This window comes from Schistocerca piceifrons, chromosome 8, assembly GCF_021461385.2.
Source record: "Schistocerca piceifrons isolate TAMUIC-IGC-003096 chromosome 8, iqSchPice1.1, whole genome shotgun sequence".
Classification (NCBI taxonomy): domain Eukaryota; kingdom Metazoa; phylum Arthropoda; class Insecta; order Orthoptera; family Acrididae; genus Schistocerca; species Schistocerca piceifrons.
In genome coordinates, this window is record NC_060145.1 from 22,961,954 (window position 1) to 22,984,224 (window position 22,271).

A 22,271-nucleotide genomic window follows, 5' to 3' on the forward strand; every position below is an offset into this window, starting at 1 on the left:
ATTAAAATTGCTACACCAAGAAGAAATGCAGATGATAAATGCGTATTCATTGGACAAATATATCATACTAGAACTGATATGTGATTACATTTTCACGCAATTTGGGTGCATAGATCCTGAGAAATCAGTACTCAGAACAACCACCTCTGGCCGTAATAACGGCCTTGATACGCCTGGGCATTGAGTCAAACGGACCTTGGATGGCGTGTACAGGTACAGCTGCCCAGGCAGCTTCAACACGATACCACAGTTCATCAAGGGTAGTGACTGGTGTATTGTGACGAGCCAGTTGCTCGGCCACCATTGACCAGACCTTTTCAGTTGGTGAGAGATCTGGAGAATGTGCTGGCCAGGGTAGCAGTCGAACATTTTCTGTATCCAGAAACACACTCCTTTCTGCAAACCCAACTTCATTTTGACGTCACACGCAATATCGACGACCGCAGGAACTGCTATCGATTTTCGTTGGCGTTGAGCGTGGGCCTCTCTCGCATGGGTAACAGCTCACACATATCCTTAGCGGCAGAAATATGTCAACCGGAAGTACGAGTGGTTTGCAGGACTTGTGAGAAGACCGTTACCAGCGAATTATTTGTAACAAGGAAGAATATGAATGTTATTGCTAATGGTTTCACTCGCAGCAATTTAAACCGTGTTGTTAGGTTTCTACCTGACCACACACTCGGAAATCGCCTCATACTGGGAAAAAAGAGCCAAATATAAATTTCATTTTTCGTTTTCTAATCAGACGGAAATTATAAATAACATCGAATATTGCAGAAATATACGTATTGCATTCGTAAGAATGTATTGCATTCATAAGAATGTGTTGGCCACCACGTCCCCATCGGCTGGGGCTACCGCTATGTCAGCGTAGGAAATGTATAGAATATTTTTTGTCGTTTTGTTATTTATTGTTTAATCTTTATTATTATTAGTGTACAAGTAACTCATTTTTTTATTTTCTTTTTTTTTGTCCCGTCTGTGGTCATTAATGGCATACTCAAGGCTCGCTAGTAAAGGACATGACAAGAAACAGAAACAAAAAGAGGAGGAATAAAGGAGAAAAGAAAGAAAGATAAGTTCTTCGAGCGCGACTTCCGCTCACTGGTCGGCTTTAGACTGTTACACCATACTGTCCCGTAAAACGGTGCCGTGAATCCATTGCGCTACAACCTACTCCTGTGATGTTTGTCTCAAGTGTCGGTTGTCATAGCACCTCCATAGAATTTCTTGAAGTCTTATATCGTTGATGCGTGATTAACTGACATTTAATGATAAGGCGGAGGTGTTTGCCATACATCTTAAGTGCATCTTTGCCCTGAAACGGCATACTGCAAATTATAAAACAAAGCAGCAAAATATACCAAAATAAATATGGCGCCTGCCGGATTTATTGTCAATATAGCGGTGGGCCTCGCGATGTTGCGCGTGACGTCAAAATGGCGTCACGATCGCAGGAAGTCTTGTGAGAGAAGTGTTACCTCTGAAGCTGCCGAAAGTAATTTTACCCAGATCGCGCAAATAAAAACATATAAAAATAAAGTGATCATAACATAAAAGAAAGATAACCGATAGTTACGCTCCAAGACGCAATATGAATGACGTTGTACCAGTTAAGATGTAAGCATAATGTACCATACGTAGGCACAATAACTGCCATAGACGTAATGAATAGTGTTATAACTATTATACCGTCTGCAAATGTACGCACGATAAAGGAAAAAAGCTGAAATGAGCTTGTCGTGTAACTTTGTAACCACTACCAGTGATGAAATCAACTGTGCAGCAGAAACCTGTACCAAAAATAAAGTATGTCGTTCTTCGACCCTTTTTGTTGTTCTCAGGTAGACCTACTATCCTATCGCCTTGCATCATATTCTTGCAATTTCTCACCGTACTGCAGTAGCAGGTACTACTTACCAGAACCTAATAAAAACTTGCAGTGCAGAAATTCAAAAATTATGCCTTTCATCTCCCTCTTGGCACATACTGCGGAAACAGGGGTCATTACAACTCGTCTCCCGTGAGCAGCACTGTAAACGTAAATCGGTTGAGCACTGGAATTTCGACAGAGACACAAATGACAGATAACAAGATGGCCTGCTTGACCTTCAGACACGAACTTGCAAGCTGTCGCCATATCACCGCTGACTGCGTGGTTGCACTTTGGTGCTCGGGGATAGTCTTGGAGCGAGGACAAGATTCGGAAGAGTAGTACGTTTAGAATTGATGTACTTTAAGGAGACGAAGTTCGTTTTTCTTAACTGTGGTCGCATGTACTTTTTATAAAGACGCCATGGAATACTGTCGAACAGCTACCGATCAGTGGCGAATATGCTTTTATCGATTCACTTTTTGACGCCTTTCAAGATGTTCATTTCCCTTTATGCTCTACACCTTGTATTTTATCACGTGCCAAGTAATTTCGTTGTTATTTGTGTGTAATGGCAATTAGGCAAGAGAGGCTAGAGCTTACTAGATCTTACGAAATGTGTCATACAGTTATCAAGGAAGTACAGTAGAACATTTATATGCAATTGTTGTTTACTGGTATACATGAAGTTTCAACAGTGGCCCCAGTCTCGTCGTAATAAATTATTTTCCTCCTGAGTAATTTGTTCGACAAATCACATGGACAGGAAGGCCTTCGCCAGCTTGTGTACCCTGCAGGTTCAAATAGTTTTGAGCACTATGGCACTTAACATCTGAAGTCATCAGTCCGCTAGAACTTAGAACTACTTGAACCTAACTTACCTAAGGACATCACACACATCCCTGCCCGAGGCAGGATTCGAACCTGCGACCGTAGCAGTCACGCGGATCCGGACTGAAGCGCTCAGAACCGCTCGGCCACAGCGGCCGGGACCCTGCAGGTGGCTCGTGTTCTTACTTACGTTTTGTCAATAACTATTGGTAATAATAAATGCGCTTGCCTGGCTGGCAGATCTTGTCCAGTGGATTTCGCCTGGATACGGTGCCATACGTCGCCTTCTGTGGCGGTCGACGATAGTGATTTGACAGAGGCGGTTTCACCGTAACCGAAATCGGTCGCTGCACAACTATGTTGTCGCAGATGGAAGAGTTATTTCCGTAACTATCATTTCTGGATAACAGCATATTGTGTAAAATTTTCAGTTTATTTACTTAAATAACCAAATTTTATCGTAATTTACTAACGAAATTAACAGTTACAAGATTGCATTGAAGGCCGAGATCCTATACAAAATCACGTGGCGAAACTTGACGATCCATCATTTCACAAATTAAATTGTGAATTTTCTTATTTAGGTTTCTACATATCCCATTTTACGTTTCATCAAGGAATCTAACCTTTTTGATCGTTTGTTACAGGGTGGCTGAAGTGGAAGATGGTGTAATAACACTTCTTTCATGTTTTAGTTCCCTGGATTCATCATATTCAGCAGTGTGTAAAGATACCAGATGTCCTTTTAAAGAAGTAATTCAATGTTCTTTTTGTGGAGTCACCGCCAGACACCACACTTGCTAGGTGGTAGCTTTTAAATCGGCCGCGGTCCGTTAGTATACGTCGGACCCGCGTGTCGCCACTGTCAGTGATAGCAGACCGAGCGCCACCATACGGCAGGTCTAGAGAGACGTACTAGCATTCGCCCCAGTTGTACAGCCGACTTAGCAAGGAACGGTTCACTGACAACTACGCTCTCATTTGCCGAGAAGATAGTTAGCATAGCCTTCAGCGACATTTGCTACGACCTAGCAAGGCGCCGTATTCAATTGATATTGAGATTCTATTAATGTATCATCAAGAGCGATGTTCTACAAATGTGGATTAAAGTTAAGTATTACATCAACTACGTACTTTATTTGCAATTCTCAAGATATTGTCCTGTTCCAGACCTCACGCCAATCTGCGTGAGCTTAACGCGTGCCTTTCGGCTAGCAAGGCGCCGTATTCAATTGATATTGAGATTCTATTAATGTATCATCAAGAGCGATGTTCTACAAATGTGGATTAAAGTTAAGTATTACATCAACTACGTACTTTATTTGCAATTCTCAAGATATTGTCCTGTTCCAGACCTCACGCCAATCTGCGTGAGCTTAACGCGTGCCTTTCGGCTTCCTCTCATTGTGACTTGGCTGTCTTGCCAAGTCACAACGCTTTTCATCACTACCTTTTCTTGTAAATTTTACACTTAAGAATTTTCTTGCATATTTTCAACAAATTATAATAATAATAATAATGGCGTGTGACGAGGGCCTCCCGTCGGGTAGACCGCTCGCCTGGTGCAAGTCTTTCGATTTGACGCCACTTCGGCGACTTGTGCGTCGATGGGGATGAAATGATGATGATTAGAACAACACAACACCCAGTCCCTGAGCGGAGAAAATGTCCGACCCAGCCGGGAATCGAACCCGGGCCCTTAGGATTGACAGCCTGTCGCACTGACCACTCAGCTACCGGGGGCGCACTTCAACAAATTAATAACGGGTAAATATTTTAAAATACTTTAATATCTGCCATAAGAGGTTAAGTAAAAGTTCCACTTTTAATGAGAAAATTTATAGAAACAAATTGGTTTCTATCCAATACAATAGATGTTGCTCTCATGACCGCCAAAACTAGGAAAAAAGTCGTGCTTGTCGCTCTGCCGTGTTCTCACGCGCACTCTCAATGACGTCACATCCGTCTGCCACAGAGGGGGCGCATTCAATAACCTGTCGCAATGTGCACTATATCTCTGAGCATATATTTAAATATTTATTGCATTTCAATGACTCGTACTGTCATACACTTCGCATTATTTACATGTAGTTCACTAAAGAAATTCAAAATCACACTTTTCTTAGGCTTAATCACGATTTTTACATAAACTGAAGGTGGACGGGCGGGAGGGGGGGGGGGGAGAAGGGATAGGAAAGGAACTGAAGATATCAGCTGCATCCGGACTTTACGTGGGATCAGCAGCGGGGTGTGAAAATGTATGTCGGACCGGGACTCAAACCCGGGATCTCTTGCTTACTAGACAGCTGTGTTAAGCACTGCGCCCACCTGGACAGAGTTTTAATTGCAAACGCGCGGACTGGACCATCTCGGCAAACTCCTCGGCTGACCGGCTTTCCCACCTGATGCAGTCCCCGCCCATGTCTTTCATACTCACTTGTTTTAGATTCCCCCTGGAGGTCAAACACAAATGTGCAGCTGCACTGGTGGCGCTGGATTCATAGCCCATCGAAGCGTATCTGTTACACACATCACAACAAGTTTTGCATCACCGGCCGGCCGAAGTGGCCGTGCGGTTAAAGGCGCTGCAGTCTGGAACCGCAAGACCGCTACGGTCGCAGGTTCGAATCCTGCCTCGGGCATGGATGTTTGTGATGTCCTTAGCTTAGTTAGGTTTAACTAGTTCTAAGTTCTAGGGGACTAATGACCTCAGAAGTTGAGTCCCATAGTGCTCAGAGCCATTTTTTTTTTTTTTTTGCATCACTTCGGTTCCGAGAGTTCCGGAACCTATACTGAAAATTGGAAGAGAGATCAGCATCATTTCCGCCCTTTTTATGCTCATGAAAACCCCACATTACATGTTGTACCACCATGTAGCGAGACCCTCAGAGGTGGTGGTCCAGATTGCTGTACACACCGGTACCATTAATACCCAGTAGCACGTCCTCTTGCATTGATGCATTCCGGTATTCGTCGTGGCATACTATCCACAAGTTCATCAAGGCACTGTTAGTCCAGATTGTCCCATTCATCAACGACGATTCGGCCTAGATCCCTCAGAGTGGTTGGTGGGACACGTCGTCCATAAACAGCCCTTTTCAGTCCATCCCAGGCATGTTCGACAGGGTTCATGTCTGGAGAACCTGCTGGCCACTCTAGTCGAGCGATGTCGTTATCCTGAAGGAAGTCATTCACAAGATGTGCACGATGGGGGCGCGAATTGTCGTCCATGAAAACGAATGCCTCGCCAATATGCTGCCGATATGGTTGCACTATCGGTGCACACATCAGAGGACGGCATTCACGTATCGTACAGCCGTTACGACGCCCTCCATGACCACCAGCGGCGTACGTCGGCCCCACATAATGCCACCCCAAAACAGCAGGGAACCTCCACCTTGCTGCTCTCTCTGGACAGTGTAGTGTATCTAAGGCGTTCAGCCGGACCGGGTTGCCTCCAAACACGTCTCCGACGATTGTCTGGTTGAAGGAATATGCGACACTCATCGGTGAAGAGAACGTGATGCCAATCCTGAGCGGTCCATTGGGCATGTTGTTGGGTCCATCTGTACCACGCTGCATGGTGTCGTGGTTGCAAAGATGGACCTCGCCGTGGACGTCGGGAATGAAGTTGCGCATCGTGCAGCCTATTGCGCACAGTTTGAGTCGTAACACGACGTCCTGTGGCTGCACGAAAAGCATTATTCTACATGGCGGCGTTGCTGTCAGGGTTTCTCCGAGCCATAACCCGTAGGTAGCCGTCACCCACTGCAGTAGTAGCCCTCGGGCGACCTGAGCGAGGCATGTCATCGACAGTTCCTGTCTCTCTGTAGCTCCTCCACGTCCGAACAACAACGATTTGGTTCGCTCCGAGGCGCCTGGACACTTCCCTTACTGAGAGCGCTTACTGGCACAAAGTAACAATGCGAATGCGAGCCAACTGTTGTATTGACCGTCTAGGCATGGCTAAACTACAGACAACACGAGTCGTGTACCTCCTGCCTGGTTGTACCTCTTGCCTGGTGGAATGACTGGACTGATAGGCTGTCCGACCCCGTCCGTCTAATAGGCGCTGCTCACGCAGCATGGTTGTTTACATCTTTGGGCAGGTTTAGTGACATCTCTGAACAGTCAAAGGGACTGTGTCTGTGATACAATATCCACAGCCAACGTCTATCTTCAGGAGTTGTGGGAACCGGGGTGATGCAAAACTTTTTTTGATGTGTGTATATTAATGCGTGGCGTTAGTTTTTTGGGACATGTCCGAAAGAGCAGACACCACGCATTAATATAATTGATTACGATTACTTTTCATGCCCATGCGCGGCTGATAAATTCAGATTGCTGCTTACGCGAAGCGACAAGAGATCACAGACTGCACGTAAAGACTGACTATATAGACTGTTTGGATATCTAGTCGTTGTCTGGAAGCCGTTTCTGTCGTGCTTCCAGTTTATATGGGGTGTCCCTCAAAAGGGGTTTACACTGTCTATTCCTTGCTCAGATCACACATACTACCTTCCTTCTCCAGTTTGTTGCGTAACTTCGTTATTGTTGCACATGGCGTTGGCGCAGTATGAAACCCTGTCCGACATCGTCTTTGCTCTTCTTTCATGTTTTCACACTTCAAGTAACACTGTAAAACCACTATTTTTGCTCCAAGGACAAGTTTCCAGCCGTCTTTTTATTTAGATGTAGTGACTTGCAACTGGAAATAAATAAAAGAAACGCATTAATTACTACACACGATGGTCATGAAGCAACTTATAATCACCATTGGATCAGGCAATTGGGTTTCATCGGGGGAAGAGGGAGATTGGGTCACATTTGTTTCCAATGCAGAAACGAACTCTTTTTTGCAGAGGCTGTACAAATGGCACTGACAACGTAAAAATATCTCCTGAAGAAGCAGCTGTGTTCAGTCGTATGTTGTCGAATGAATACAGCTCCGTAGCAATGCATAATTTTAACTTTTTGTTTTGTTTTCATATCTCCATTAGAGCCGTTTGAGGCAATACAGCTGGAGAAAACGCAGTTTTGCTCTTCAGTTCGTTTCGCAGAACGGATGTAGCGTTAGGACTTATATAAAATCTGATCTTTTATGTGACATGATTAAGATTTCAAATAATTAATTTTTTCAAGACCTCAAGACGTTTCGCATCCCTACACGTTAGCCGTGATTGGTATCCTTTGCCGCAAGTGCGCTGCGCCACAGTTCGTGACGTCATGCAGGACAAATACGTGAGCTCCTCATGAGCGCGCCTCTGGAGAACTCTGCTGCTCGTAACACGCTGTCTTAGTCGTTCGCGGAGTTTTCGTTTAGAACTTTCGAGAAACAGTTCAACATGATAACACACTTCCCTCTCTTTTCTGTTCATAAAATCAAGCTAAAGTTGGGCAGTGGTAATTTTTAAGTGAGATGGATTTGTTACTAACGTGACAATATTCTAAAAAATCCTGGTGATCTGGAACTGTATTCCTTTAAGTGAGGCAATGGATGACGTTTCAGTGACAGTACAAGTAGCTGCTCGTGCTTGCGTCTACAGGAAATGGAGATGCGGCTTGTTGCAGGCTCGGTCCTACATATCTTGTGTCGTAAAAGCTATTCACGGTTACTGGAAAATATCCCGAATGCGTCTGACCCGAAGTTATGAGACGTGAGGAGGTTTAGCTAAAATTAGTGGATAAATTTATTTCACTTTATCGAAGTAGCTGGTAATATTAGTGCATGAGACAGGAGAGCCTTTCAAGAAGTATATGTACATATTCACAGTGTCAAGTTGTGATTATGGCTACCATTAAGATGCGACGTCTACAGTACATCGCGTAACTGACGTATTTTACATGAGCGAAGTACGAGGTTTGTCCGGAAAATACGTATAAAAGTTGAATAATAACTTTATTTTACAATTATTCGGGTATTACAATATGGTCTCCTCCAAAGTACTCGCCCTGAGACGCGATACACTTCAGTCAATGCCGTTTCCACTGTTGATAACATTGCTGAAAGTCTTCAGTTGTGATGTTGTTTAGTTGCCGTGTCGTCTCCGACTTGATGGCTTCCACATCTCCCAAGTGCCGCCAGCGAAGCAACATTTTGCATTTCGGGAACATGAAGAAGTCACACGGGGCTAGATCGGGTGAATAAGGTGGGTGGTCTGTCACGGTGATTGAGCTTCGGGCCAAAAACTCGCGCACAACGAGTGACGTGTGAGCGGGCGCATTGTCGTGATGAAGGATCCACCTGCCCCCGTTTGCCAACTCCAGTCGAACTCGGGCCACACGAGCTCTGAGACGTGTCAGAACTTCAACGTAAAAATTTCCGTTCACTCTCTGGCCGGGAGGGACAAATTCCTTGTGAACAATGCCCCTAGAATCAAAGAAAGCAATCAACATTGTCTTCACATTGGACCTTGATTTTCGCGACTTTTTTGTTCTCGGTTCTCCTGCTAGTTTCCATTCCTCGCTTTGAGATTTGAGCTCCACATCGAATTCGTAAAACCAGGACTCGTCTCCAGTGATGACTCGGTTGAGAAAGTCCCCTCGTTCCTCTGCTTCCAACCAATCCTCACAGCACTCAACCCTCTTTGCTTTCTGTTCTGGCGTCAAGAGCTTCGGTACGATTTTCGCACACAATTTCTTCATTTCAAGTTTTTGTGTCAGGATTTCGTGAACGATTGTTTTGGGGATTGACTGCTCGTCAGCAATCATTCTGACTGTCAATCTACGGTCTTTAAGAACACAAGCCCGAATTCGTTCAACATTTGCATCGGAACTCGATGTCGACGGGTGTTCTGGGCGAGGGTCATCGTTCACTTCTTCTCGGCCATCCCGGAAGCTTTTTAACCGCTTGTTCACGGTTGGTTCCTTCAGAGAATTGTCTCCGTAAACCTGTTTCAAACACTCAAAAACCTTACGGCCATTCTTGCCTAGCTTTGCAAGAAACTTGATGTTGACGCGCTGTTCCTCAATCAGAGAGAGCTCCATGCCGACGGCAGGTGAAAAAGGGTAACTGTCAACAAGCTGCCGCACACTCCCACCTTCACGCAGAGTGCTCTGACTCGAACTGAGCGTTGATGGGATTGATTACAGCAGTAGTCCCACCTGGCGGTGACTGCAACTTGTAACATACAGACATTATTCAACTTTTATACGTATTTTCCGGACAAACCTCGCACACAAGGTGACTGACAAGCTTATGGTACACATTTAGCTCACTGATTTCATGAGTAAAGGAACGGTTTACTCTAGTGGCAAACGTCATAAGGATTAGTTTTCGGGTCAAGTTGCGGCAATGTTATTGGAATTCCTAAGCGTGAACTGTTGGTGCCTCTAATGTGAAAAAAATTGTCTTGAATGAGTATTTTGTGAACTGCCGTCGTGTAAACGCAAGACGCTTCACGTTAACACCGATGTCAATAGTGAACGTGAACTGTTAACTGCCTGTCAAGGCTAACCGGAACCACTGTCTAAACAAAAACGTATCTGCCTCAACCGATGAAAGAACCCTACCGCGAAAGGGACTGTCAAGTAACCATATGGTGTCTGCATCGATACTAGTTACTGCACATTTAAAGTGTAACTACAACTTAAGACTGAGCGTAGGGAATGCTAACAAACTCATTTGAAAGAATCCTCAGGAAGTGCAGTGCACCCATGACAGAGGTGCGGATCCAAGGTTCGATTTTACGGGCTCGTGGTGGGAGGGGGCAGGGGGATTGTCACAGTTTATTACTATCTTTCCTCCTCTACCCCCTTTGCCCAAATATGACAGCATCACGCCCACTTTTAATGTGCCGGTTATACCCAAGATTTTAATAACAACGAAAATAAAATACATAAAATGTTCTGATACAATAATAAATTGTTTACGTCAGCGGTTAGTACATTGCTTTAGCATAACTTTCAAGAAATTTTGATTTGGAGAAATACAGCGTTTTGTGAAAGCATTCGTCTGAAAATTCGAGAAGCAGATGTGTCGTGCAGTTAATGTAGGAACTATAACTGCAACAAACTCTCGTAACTTTGCTAGCGTTACAATGTACACAATATTAAAATCACTGTTTGCACCTACCATTGTTACTACTTCTCTTATCACTTCGATTGTAACGTTTGTCTGCAGTCTGTGGCTTTGGAAGCCACCCTGTGGATGTGAGGGACTGCTGTTTCTTTCAGTCGTTTCAGACGACGTTTGGCGAGACAGTATTTCTGTTATTGTTTCCTTGGGGCGGGGGGGGGGGGGGGGGGTTTGGTCTTCCCCTTTCTGTCTTGCTTTTTTCAGCTTCCTGTGGTTTACCGTTTCTACCTGCAGAGTCACGAACTGTGTCGGTCTGTTGACATCAGAGCGTGTTTTCTTAGCTGGGCTGTCCTTTGCAGCCAGTAAAGACGCAAGCGTAACTACGTGCGCCGGCTCTTACGCAAGATATTTTGTGTAGCTCGAAATTCGTCTTCCGAACTATTTTGGAGACTTAGTTTTCATGTACTTTGTTGTCAGAAAACTAGCTGAGAAGTTTGGAAATTTATATTCATAGAAATAAAAACGCATTTGGTGTGGGAGGAGGGGGGGGGGGGGAGAAACGAGAAAGGGCGTGTTGTCCATGAACCCCTTCCATCTGATCTGCGCCTGCCTGTTTGCAAAAAATATTGTTCGAGCTATACTTCATATTGCTTCTCACTCTGTGACACTTACCAGGTACGACTGAATGAGGAAATGGAGGAAACTCAAAGACGAGCAGCGCCTCAGGGAATCGTTTAAGTTCGAAAGTATTACGCAGTTGCTGATCCAGCTGCAATAGCAGACGCCACAAGAGATGCGATATGCGTCACGGTTCGGTTTACTGTTAAAATTGGGAGGGCATACGTGAAATACGACTAGCTCTTTATTCTCACGAAGTAATGAGTTCTATCGACAGGATATGTCAAACTGATTCCATATTTTTAGACTTCCAGAAGGTTTTTGTCACCGTCTCCACAGGCGACTTCTAATCAAACTGCGTGCGATTGGATTCGTGATCTCCTGTCAGAAAGTCACAGTTCGTCGAGTAAAACAGAAGTAATATCTGGTTTTACCCAAGGAAGTGTTACAGGTCCTGTGATGTCCCTGATCTAAGTAAAACGATTTAGGAGACAATCTGAGCAGCCCTTTGAGATTGTTTGCAGATTATGATGTCATTTACCGTCTTATAAAGTCATCAGATGATCAGTCGCAAAATAATTTAGACAAGATATCTGTGTCTTGCGAAAAGTGGCAGTTAACTCTAAATTATGAAAACTGTGAACTCATGCGCATACTCAAAGTGGTAAAAGGAATACACTAAATTTGGGTTACACGATAAATCACACAAATCTAAAGGCTGTGAATTCGGCTAAATACGTGCGGACTGGAATTACGAATAACAAACTGGAATGATCACACAGATAATGTGGGGAAAGCGAAACAAAGACTCCGGATTATTGACGGAACACAGAAAACGCAACAGGTCTACTAAAGAGACTGCCCACAGTGCACTTTTCCGTTCTCTTCTGACTGCCTTATCCAAAATTCTTGAAAAAGCAATGTATTGTAGAGTAGCTTCACACCTTTGTAAAAATAAAGTTTTAACAAAATGTCAGTTTGGTTTCCAGAAAGGTTTTTCAACGGAAAATGCTATATATACTTTCATTAATGAAGTATTAAATGCTCTGAGTAACCTGAAGTCACCCGTTGGGATTTTTTGTGATCTCTCAAAGACTTTTGGTTGTGTAAATCATGGAATACTTAGAGATAAGCTCAAGTACTGTGGTATGAATAGGACAGCGTTCAAATGGTTTAAATCATACCTAACTGGAAGAGTGCAGAAAGTTGAAATAAACAGTTCACATAATATGCAAAAAACTGGCGATTTCTGAAACTGGGGAACAATCAAGAATGGGGTGCCGCAAGGTTCGGTTTTGGGTCATCTGCTGTCCTTAATATATATTAATGACTTGCCATTCTATATTCGCGAAGATGCAAAGCTGATACCTTTTGCCGATGATACAAGTATAGCTATCACACCCAACAGACAAGAATTGACTGGTGAAATTGTAAACGATGTTTTTCAGAAAATCATTAAGTAGTTCTCTGCAAATGGACTCTCATTAAACTTTGACAAAACACAGTATATACAGTTCCACACAGTAAATGGAATGACACCATTAATAAATATAGACTTCGATCAAAAATCGGTAGCTAAGGTGGAATATTCACAATTTCTAGGTGTATGCATTGATGAGGGGTTGAACTGGAAAAAACGCACTGAGGATCTGCTGAAACGTTTGAGTTCAGCTTCTTATGCTATTAGGGTCATTGCAAATTTTGGCGATATACATCTCAGTAAACTAGCTTACCACGCCTATTTTCATTCTCTGCTTTCGTATGGTATCATATTCTGGGGTAACTCATCATTGAGTAAAAGAGTGTTCATTGCACAAAAGCGTGTAATCAGAATAATTGCTGAAGCTCATCCAAGATCATCCTGCAACACTTATTTAAAGAGCTAGAGGTCTTCACTGTAGCCTCACAATATATATATTTACTTATGAAATTAGTTAACAATCGGAACGAATTCAAAAGTAATAGCAGTGTACATGGCTACAACACTAGGAGAAAGGATGATCTTCACTACTCAAGGTTAAATCTAAGTTTGGCTCAGAAGGGGGTAAATTATGCTGCCACAAAAGTATTTGGTCACTTACCTAATAGCATCAAAAGTCTGACAGATAGCCATATAGCATTTAAAATGAAATTAAAAGAATTTCTTAATGGCAACTCCTTTTACTCATTAGATGAATTTTTGGATGTAGTAAGTAAGTATCTCTCCAACCCTTACAAAAAAATTAAAAATATTGAGTGTCATGTTATACACTCCTGGAAATGGAAAAAAGAACACATTGACACCGGTGTGTCAGACCCACCATACTTGCTCCGGACACTGCGAGAGGGCTGTACAAGCAATGATCACACGCACGGCACAGCGGACACACCAGGAACCGCGGTGTTGGCCGTCGAATGGCGCTAGCTGCGCAGCATTTGTGCACCGCCACCGTCAGTGTCAGCCAGTTTGCCGTGGCATACGGAGCTCCATCGCAGTCTTTAACACTGGTAGCATGCCGCGACAGCGTGGACGTGAACCGTATGTGCAGTTGACGGACTTTGAGCGAGGGCGTATAGTGGGCATGCGGGAGGCCGGGTGGACGTACCGCCGAATTGCTCAACACGTGGGGCGTGAGGTCTCCACAGTACATCGATGTTGTCGCCAGTGGTCGGCGGAAGGTGCACGTGCCCGTCGACCTGGGACCGGACCGCAGCGACGCACGGATGCACGCCAAGACCGTAGGATCCTACGCAGTGCCGTAGGGGACCGCACCGCCACTTCCCAGCAAATTAGGGACACTGTTGCTCCTGGGGTATCGGCGAGGACCATTCGCAACCGTCTCCATGAAGCTGGGCTACGGTCCCGCACACCGTTAGGCCGTCTTCCGCTCACGCCCCAACATCGTGCAGCCCGCCTCCAGTGGTGTCGCGACAGGCGTGAATGGAGGGACGAATGGAGACGTGTCGTCTTCAGCGATGAGAGTCGCTTCTGCCTTGGTGCCAATGATGGTCGTATGCGTGTTTGACGCCGTGCAGGTGAGCGCCACAATCAGGACTGCATACGACCGAGGCACACAGGGCCAACACCCGGCATCATGGTGTGGGGAGCGATCTCCTACACTGGCCGTACACCACTGGTGATCGTCGAGGGGACACTGAATAGTGCACGGTACATCCAAACCGTCATCGAACCCATCGTTCTACCATTCCTAGACCGGCAAGGGAACTTGCTGTTCCAACAGGACAATGCACGTCCGCATGTATCCCGTGCCACCCAACGTGCTCTAGAAGGTGTAAGTCAACTACCCTGGCCAGCAAGATCTCCGGACCTGTCCCCCATTGAGCATGTTTGGGACTGGATGAAGCGTCGTCTCACGCGGTCTGCACGTCCAGCACGAACGCTGGTCCAACTGAGGCGCCAGGTGGAAATGGCATGGCAAGCCGTTCCACAGGACTACATCCAGCATCTCTACGATCGTCTCCATGGGAGAATAGCAGCCTGCATTGCTGCGAAAGGTGGATATACACTGTACTAGTGCCGACATTGTGCATGCTCTGTTGCCTGTGTCTATGTGCCCGTGGTTCTGTCAGTGTGATCATGTGATGTATCTGACCCCAGGAATGTGTCAATAAAGTTTCCCCTTCCTGGGACAATGAATTCACGGTGTTCTTATTTCAATTTCCAGGAGTGTATTTTGTGTAATGTAATATCTTGTATAGACACCTTTTATTAACATGACATGTTCCACATCATTACGAAGTGTCGCATTCATGATCTATGGAACAAGTACTAATCTAATCTAATCTAATCTGTTACTACGTGGTATGGGATCCGTTAATACGGACAGAGCTGACGGAGGACAGTGGAAAAGCTCAAAGAAAGGTAACTCATTTTGTATTATGGCGAAATAGGGGGGGGGGGGGGGAGTGTGCCACGTACATGGTACGCGAATTGAGGTGGCAGTAATTAAAACAAAGGCGTTTTTTGTTGCGGCGGGATCATGTCGTGAAAACCACTAATTTTCTCCTCCGAACGCGAAAATATTTTGTTAGCGCCCACTTACTTACGGAGAAATGAGCATAGTAAAATAAGAGAAATCAGAACTCTCGCGGAAAGATTTAGGTTAGATTAGATTAGATTTACTTTCATTCCAATTGATCCGTAGTGAGGAGGTCCTCCAGGATGTGGAAGATATCAGAAAAACAACAATACATGACAAATATTTACAACTAAAAGAAATAAGCTAATGTACCATTCGACAGGTCCCAAGTGGAATGATCGTCATTTTTTAGTGAACACTATATGAAAGAGTCATTTTACAAATACTAATGCACTGAATTTAAAATAAAAAAGTTATTTATTTATTTATAAGGTAATACAATGAACACATTACTGCACTGAAATTGTGCCGAAGTTATATTGTTCTTTATATACAAATCAGTTGGTTTTACGGAGAAATTCATCAATGGAGTAGAAAGAGTTGGCCACCAATAAATCCTTTAGGCTTCTCTTAAACTGAATTTCATTGGTTGTTAAGCTTTTTATGGCTGCTGGCAAGTTATCGAAAATGTGTGTTCCTGAATGATGCACACCTTTTTGTACAAGCCTAAGTGACTATAAATCCTTGTGAAGATTATTCTTCTTTCTAGTATTGATTCCATGAATTGAGCTGTTGGTTTGAAAAAGTGATATATTTTTAATGACAAATTTCATTAAGGAATAAATATATTGGGAAGCAGTAGTTAGTATCCCTAGTTCCCTAAACAGGCTTCTGCAGGATGTTCTTGAGTTCACACCACATATAACTCTTACTGCACGTTTTTGTGCTCAGAAAACTTTAGCTTGGCTTGATGAATTGCCCCAAAAAATAATCCCATATGACATTATGGAACGAAAGTAAGCATAGTATGCCAGCTTTTTCACTTTTATATCCCCTATGTCTGACAAAATTCGCATTGCAAACAGAGATTTGTTAAGACGCTTCAGCAGTTCTGTGGTGCGCTCCTCCCAGTTGAATTTATTATCGAGCTGTAATCCCAAGATTTTAACACTGTCCACTTCTTCTGTCTTCTTGTCATCATATGTTACACATACACTCGTGGGACACCCCTTACAAGTTCTGAACTGCATGTAGTGTGTTTTTTCAAAGTTTAGTGACAAAGAATTGGCTGGGAACCAGTGACTAATGTCCACAAATATTTTATTAGCTGATCTTTCTAAGACTACACTTGATTTGCTATTTATTACAATATTTGTATCATCGGTAAACAAAAAACGAACTTGGCATCTGGTAATGTTACTGACGAAAGGTCATTGATATGTGTTCGATTTTGCCGCGCGCTGTTAGAGTGTGAAATGGTAGAGCTTGAAGGTGGTTGGAAGAATCGTCTGCCAAGCAGTTATTTGTGAATTGCGGAGTAATCATGCAGGTGTAGATTTTCCCAGACGACTCAACCAACATCTTGCGTCCTCCTCGCTAAAATACCATTAGGAGAAATGAGATTAGGCCTCATACGGAGCACCAACAGTCTTTCTTCACTCGCGCTGGGGGGGGGGGGGGGGGGGGGGGATGGGGGGGGGTTAAACGGCAACGAAGGCTTTTGACTGTGTTGACCACAAAATATTACTGCAGAAGTTGGACCATTATGGAGTAAGGGGAGTAGCTTACAATTGGTTCGCCTCTTACTTTAAGAACAGAAAGCAGAAGGTAATTCTCCGCAATATTGAGAGTGGTAATGATGTTCAGTCCCAATGGGGCACTGTTAAGTGGGGCGTTCCCCAAGGGTCAGTGCTGGGGCCACTGCTGTTTCTTATTTATATAAATGATATGCCTTCTAGTATTACAGGTGATTCAAAAAGATTTCTGTTTGCGGATGACACCAGCTTGGTAGTGAAGGATCTTGTGTGTAATATTGAAACAGTATCAAATACTGTAGTTCATGAAATAAGTTCGAGGCTTGTGGAAAATAATTTGATGCTAAATCACAGTAAGACTCAGTTTTTACAGTTTCTAACTCACAATTCAACGAGAACCGATATTTTGATCAGACAGAATGGGCATATTATAAGCGAGTCGGAACAGTTCAAGTTCCTAGGCATTCGGGTAGATAGTAAGCTGTTGTGGAAAGCCCATGTTCAGGATCTTGTTCGGAAACTAAATGCTGCTTTATTTACCATTAGAACAGTATCTGAAACAAGTGACACTTCAACACGAAAAGTAGTCTACTTCGCATATTTTCATAGGCTTATGTTGTATGGTATTATTTTTTGGGGTAATTCTTCTGATTCAAAAAGGGTATTTTTGGCTCAAAAACGGGCTGTTCGAGCTATGTGTGGTGTAAGTTCGAAAACCTCTTGTCGACCCCTATTCAATAGTCTGGGAATTTTGACATTGCCCTCACAGTATATATTTTCTTTAATGTCGTTTGTTGTTAGCAATATTAGCTTATTCCCAAGAGTTTGCAGCTTTGACTCAGTTAATACTAGGCAGAAATCAAATCTGCACGTGGAATGCACTTCCCTAACTCTTGCGCAGAAAGGAGTGCAGTATTCTGCTGCATCCATTTTCAATAAGCTACCACAAGAACTAAAAAATCTTAGCAGTAGCCCAAACACTTTTGAGAGTAAACTGAAGAGTTTCCTCATGGCTCACTCCTTCTGTTCTGTCGAGGAGCTCCTGGAAGAGCTGAAAAATTAAGCAAATTCCAGTGTTACATTGTTGATTTTCTTTATTTAAACTTACGAATTGTCGCCTGAATATGGTTTTTATATTTCATTTTAACTGTTTCTAATATCGTGTTATAATTCCATGTATTGACTCGTTCCATGGCCATGGAGACTTCTCCTTAATTTGGTCCCACGGAACAATAAATAAACAGAAAACAAATAAATAAATAAAAATGTGGCATGACGAAGTAGCATCTCCGACTGAAACCGTAAGGTGGCTTCAGCTGAGTAGTGTGGCTGTGGATGTAAAGTGTTGGATTTGCTGAGGGGAGGGGTGGGGGGGGGGAGGGGTGACGCTGGAGTAGTGGGAAGGTTGGTCAACCTGTCAACCTGCTGGGTGGGTGCAGGTGTTTGTAGGGACAGTAGCCGGTGCCCGCGGCCGCGGCCGTGGAGCGGGCCGTGGCGGGTTATCTGGAGGCCGGCTGGTGCACGCCGGACACATGCCGCCACAGGCGTCGCCTCCGCGTGCCGGCCAGCCCTTTAATCGGCCGCTCCGCACAGGCCAGCAGTCCGCGTCTGCCCGCTGTGCCGCGCAAACCAGCACCGCACTCTCGCGCTCCGCTCTTCGCTCTCTTCTCCACTGCGTCTCTCGCTCTACAGGTAAACCGTTCACCGCTCTTATGCGCGATTGTACTACTGGTGCCCTTGCACTGTCGTAAGCAAAGGCCGGATTTTTGCCTACGTGCGTTCGAGTCATTCGGTAGATTTTCAAGTCCGTATCCTCTTGTATGCATGCATAAAGTGTGTAGTCATCCACTTTTGCCTCTTTGTGTGCGTCTTCTGTTTTCCATGCCTCAGTCGGTAAAAATAGCCTTGTTGTTCGTCCGTCTGCCTGCTTGACAGACCTTTAAAAACCTTTATTCTTGGGAACGGGTAGATGTATAAAGTTGAAATGTGTCACATACTGAGGTATATGGTCTCTAGGCGGAGTGAAAAATTGAAGCATCTAAGTTGATGCAATCAAAAGATACGGACATTTTTGTTATATATTTTAATATTCGCGGACTCATTCGTCAAAGCCTACAGGCTACTTCCCGTTGGCCGATAAAGACGAAATTTGGGAAAAAGAAGGTTTCACAACAGAATTAAAGGAAAAAATTCGAAAACTGTAAATTTGTAATTATATCACACGTAAAAAAGCAACGGTAAGAATCAAACATCAGGCAAGGAATGACTTCATTGCTCATAGCCGCGCGGGATTAGCCGAGCGGTCTGAGGCGCTGCAGTCATGCATGGACTGTGCGGCTGGTCCCGGCGGAGGTTCGAGTCCTCTCTCGGGCATGGATGTGTGTGTTTGTCCTTAGGATAATTTAGGTTAAGTAGTGTGTAAGCTTAGGCACTGACGACCTTAGCACTTAAGTCCCATAACATTTCACACACACACACACACACACACACACACACACACACACACACACACATTGCTCATACGACGAGTAATGCGAATTAGTCTGCGAATCTTCGTTGATCCATTATGGATCGTGGGACGACGGCTGGCATGAACTTCTTGATGCAATAATTTACCAACAGCCGTATGTATTGTAGAAATACATACGGCTGTTGGTAAATTATTGCATCAAGAATTTAGTCTGCGAATGTTTGTTTCACTTACAACTTGAAACACCGTAACTACCTGCAGTATTCTCTCCTGGATATCAGATGATCGATAAATTCCGGAACGCGTCATATGAGTAACACAGTCATTCCTTGCCTGATGTTTGACTTACCATTGAGACCCAGTAAGCCTGAATAGAGAACTACTGATTATTGTAATAATGGCCGGCCGGCGTGGCCGTGCGGTTAAAGGCGCTTCAGTCTGGAACCGCGTGACCGCTACGGTCGCGGGTTCGAATCCTGCCTCGGGCATGGATGTGTGTGATGTCCTTAGGTTAGTTAGGTTTAATTAGTTCTAAGTTCTAGGCGACTGATGACCCCAGAAGTTGAGTCGCATAGTGCTCAGAGCCATTTGAACCATTTTATTATAATAATGGTCGCCTGTCTCTTGCGCGTCTGTCACATTTATATCATTGGAATGAAAACTTTCTAGAAAATCATCGAATCCCTACGACCAATATATTCACGCTATCGATGTCGATAACAGACAAAAACGGTCGAGATTCTTGATTTCCGGAATGGACGAATCTGGCCAGTTCTTTTTACAGAGGCGCTGTTAAATAAGGAAACCAGCTACACAGTACGCTTCATGCAATCACGTTTTTAAATTCTGAAATCTGGCGAAATCTCTTACCATGACAACGCCTTGTATGCTGCCTTTTAAGCAAAGCTTTTTGTACCGCTAATCTCCAAAGGTGAATTATTTTAGTCTGTGTTGGATACAAAATTATCATAGTAGTTGTTACGTGATGTTTATTCGCTACACGAGTCACCATTGCGGTGTTGTGTCGTGCTAGCAGGTACGATTTTCATTCTGTTTTCTGACTGTTTCTGCCGTTATTCCGAAGGAAAAAACAAATAATATAAATTCGCTGTGACACTGTGGTAGAGCAGAGAGAGCTTCAGAGGCGTACGCCGTTAGTGAATTCTACCAACTCTGTAACAAACCATTAAACATACAAATTAAACTATTAATTATTTTTGTTTTTGGTAGTGAAAAATGCACAGTTTTCGGATTAAATTAATAAACGCTTCGGTACTAGTCATAGACCGCTTGTAAAAAGCAAATTGACATTAAGCAACACGTCCGGACTTCATTGCGTGTCGGAGGGAAACCTTTAGTCCTAATCTCAAACGGGTTGCAGAATGGAATTCAAATTAAACAACATATCCGTGCAAGATAAAGAGGAACCGAAACATTACTGCAACCACTAGCCAAGTTTAGGAAATGGGGTTGGTACTGAAAGTGCTGCGTGGACCGAGCGAGGTGGCGCAGTGGTTAGCACACTGGACTCGCATTCGGGAGGACGACGGTTCAATCCCGTCTCCGGCCATCCTGATTTAGGTTTTCCGTGATTTCCCTAAATCGTTTCAGGCAAATGCCGGGATGGTTCCTTTGAAAGGGCACGGCCGTTTTCCTTCCCGATCCTTCCCTAACCCGAGCTTGCGCTCCGTCTCTAATGACCTCGTTGTCGACGGGACGTTAAACACTAACCACCACTGAAAGTGCTGCAGAAAACAACACGTTCTGATAAGATATGTGTTGGCCTCTCGTATCAGCACTTGCTTAGGTTCCTGCTGTGGATATACACAATTCCATTACAAAGGAGTAGCGATCTGGGCTATAGTGGGTATTCAGTTTTTGTTAAAATAAGTACCGTCGACTCAAGGAATGTAGGGATATGTTTTATTCGTGATGTCAGCTTAGTTCCAATGAGGAAGTCAGAAAATGTGGACTATTCTCCCAACTACATTGCTGCAGTTACATTCTGCCGTCTAACCTCAGAAGAAGGGGAGAGAACCGTTCCAAATAAGAACAAAAGGGTAGTCGAGAGAGGAGCGAAAGTAGTTTTCTGCAGATAATCTCAAAAAAATATATATATTGTAATGTAACGTAACAGAATGATCGATAGCAAGGTAATTTAATACTTTCGCTGTTATAAAATGCGAATAATGTACGAGTATCTTAGGTGTTTCTATCCTGTGTTGGTCCGTTCCGTTTAAGTGAGCGGTGGACGTGTTTTCAATTCATAATTGCAAACATATTTTGGTTATTTGCAGTGCTATCAGTGCGCGCTCTTGTAATAAGTATCGATATCAGGACAGCTGGCTCCACTTATAAAACTCGTTATGTTTCGCAACCGTCGCAAACGAGATTACGTGATTCCATTAGAGCCAGTCCCACTGCTGCGCGCTATGCTGTAGCCAGATCTGTAGGATTCGTGTTCTCAATACGTGGTGGAGTTAAACGTCTCCAGACCTGTTCGTCCAATGTTGAAAAGTACTGATGTGTCCTTTACTGTTCATTGTCTTCTTCGCTCTCTGTCTCTTCAGCTTTATTCTTCAGTGCTACCGGCTTCATGAGGCGCCAGCAGGTCAGGTCACTAATTAGTTTAGTTGTTTCCCAGGGGGTGATTTGTGCAGTAATGTAAGGACATAGAACGAGTCAGTTTACAAGTTATATGACGTAACTTGCTTCACTATGTCTTCATGTTAATTCCACATAATCACTTTACGACAAATAGCGGTCAACCATTTTTTTAACTTTATTTTACCAAGAAGGGTATTGAGTATCCCAGCCGGCCGCGGTGGCCAAGCGGTTCTAGGCG

At 44.0% G+C, this 22,271-nt stretch overlaps 1 protein-coding gene across 3 annotated transcripts in view; it reads left to right on the forward strand.

The window, feature by feature from the left end:
* LOC124712504 (acetyl-CoA carboxylase) overlaps positions 1-22,271 on the forward strand; it is a 433,982-nt gene that overhangs the window by 86,938 nt on the left and 324,773 nt on the right. The window contains exon 1 of one of the 3 annotated variants that reach the window (XM_047242804.1): positions 18,550-18,648. The exons of the other annotated variants lie outside the window; for them this stretch is intronic. The gene's annotated coding sequence lies outside the window, so the exon portion shown is untranslated. Of the gene's footprint in view, positions 1-18,549; positions 18,649-22,271 lie in introns of those variants that run through there. 3 annotated transcript variants of the gene reach the window in all.